Source organism: Drosophila nasuta, unplaced genomic scaffold (genome assembly GCF_023558535.2).
Source record: "Drosophila nasuta strain 15112-1781.00 unplaced genomic scaffold, ASM2355853v1 ctg43_pilon, whole genome shotgun sequence".
NCBI lineage: Eukaryota > Metazoa > Arthropoda > Insecta > Diptera > Drosophilidae > Drosophila > Drosophila nasuta.
Genome location: NW_026869575.1, coordinates 103,765 through 105,998, shown reverse-complemented (window position 1 = coordinate 105,998; position 2,234 = coordinate 103,765).

Below are 2,234 nucleotides of genomic sequence, written 5' to 3'. Positions count from 1 at the left end.
TTCGTCTTCATCATGTTTGTTACAAAGTATGCTGCTGCTCTCTCTCAATACTACTGTCAAACGCTTTTACACGATTCCAAGCCTTTTCAATTAAAACTGAGTCAGCTTTATGACGTTCACTCAACTCTTTACTGTTTGAATATGCAATATCATGCTCTCTACACGCTTCATCCAAACCATTAATTCCACGATCACCACGTGCTAATCGTTTCTCTAACTTTGTTCCAGGTCCACAGTAATTGTATCCAGGTATATGAGCCTCAAAAGGTAGAGAGTCTATTATATTGTTTACAAGACCACTACCCTGTTTGAATTTTGATTTTGAACTAATTCAATTATAAAAACGTTTGGCCATTTTATAGCAACCTCAATCAACAAACGTTTCCCATTGAATGAAGTACTTCTCTCACTAACATGCGTTTTTAAGACATAAGAAAAGCATACTAGTACGAAACATTGAGGGTGGTGGACATGGAGAGAATAATCAACAACCTCGACATAGTGTTTTGCTACCCAATACAATTAGAGCATTAATTGTTGGACCATCAAATTGTGGAAAACCAATGTGATGCTTAGTCTTATAGAGAGTCCCAATGGTCTCAAATTTGAAAATATTTATGTATTTTCAAAGAGTTTATACCAACCCAAATATGAATATTTGAAAAACTTATCAAACCAATTCAAGGAATGGGATATTTTACACTCTCCGGAAACGATGCAGTGTTATCACCGAACGAAGCTAAGAATAATTCCATTATGATATTCGATGATGTGGCATGTGAAAAGCAGGATAATATCCGAAACTATTTTTGTATGGGAAGGCATTGTAACGAATCACTAAGGAGGTATTCGTCTGGTGCTGGTGGAAGGTTTACTAGTGTGGCGTACGCGCTGGCTTCTCCGGGCTTTGCTCAGATAGCATGGGGTTCAAGGAAAGGGCCAACTAATAGGACGCACCACTTATAACAATAATACATTTAAAATTTGCGTACATATGGGAAGACAGAGAAGAAGGAGTGTAAAGGGAAGGTTACATTAAATAATAGTGAAAGAGAAGAGAAAGGGAAGGAGAGGAAGGTAGGTTAACAAAGAAGACGGAGCCACTCTCTCATGCAACACAGCTGTTATTGTGTGCAGACGCCCACCCTACCGTGATCCTGCATGCATTGCCAAAAACTAAAAAGTTGGCAGGATCCCTAAGAGACAGTGGTTCGGCTAACCTACTCCTGCTTGGTGATGCATGGTTCCAAATAAAAATAGGCACTTAAGCGAACATACTTAATTTATTAACAGATAACAAAAATACTTTGAATATTAACAACATTATGAAATGACAAGGAAAATAACTAACTAAATAGATTAACGGACTAACATGGTAAGTGTGTATGAGGCGGAAATTATTAAAATAAGGCAAAAGAAAAAAAATAAATAAAGAAAAACAAAAAAATAATTAACCTATAAATATAAAATATGATCTAACATAAATATAATATAAATAATTATTTTTGGTTTTTGAAATTTACTAATAATTTAAGAATTTTGCAAATAAACTGAATTCACTGAGAATGATGGAAAGCACAATGCATATAGGCAAACATTATCTATCTTTTTAAACAAAAAAAACTCTGCGCAAGCAATTGGATGAGGATCAGCTGATGGCTGTCACTCAATGCAGTCAGGTATATGGCCAGCCTTACAAGGTCATTGACCGCTGGGACTGCAGTAGCAGCTGTAGCAGCGCTATGGTGAGATGCACCAAAGGCTCTAACTCATATGTATCTAATCAATTAGTAAGAGTGAAACAGACTTACATACATTCGGCGACTCCCACGCAGAAAGATCTTTCCTTGTGTTAGTGACTGTCTGTGGTGAAGCTGTGGATAAACAATAACAAGAAAGCTTTTGCGCAAGCGTAAAAGCTGGCTGCTATGAGCTGCTAGTGCAATTCTTTGCAGGCAATACAGAAACATTAAATTTAATAATTAAATACAATTGTACAAAGATATTTTGCCTATATATGGTGCCTTATATGCATTCTTAACTGATTGCAGTTGTTATTTTATACAACAATGCCATGGTACTTGTACTATGAGTGCCCAAGTTGTTGTTTCAATTTTCTCGCCACATCATAATACACTTACAACATTTATAAACATTCACTTAAAAATGCACATTTTCACCAAACAATCTAATCTAACAATAATTCAACAAAAACAATCAAAAACATAGGCTGA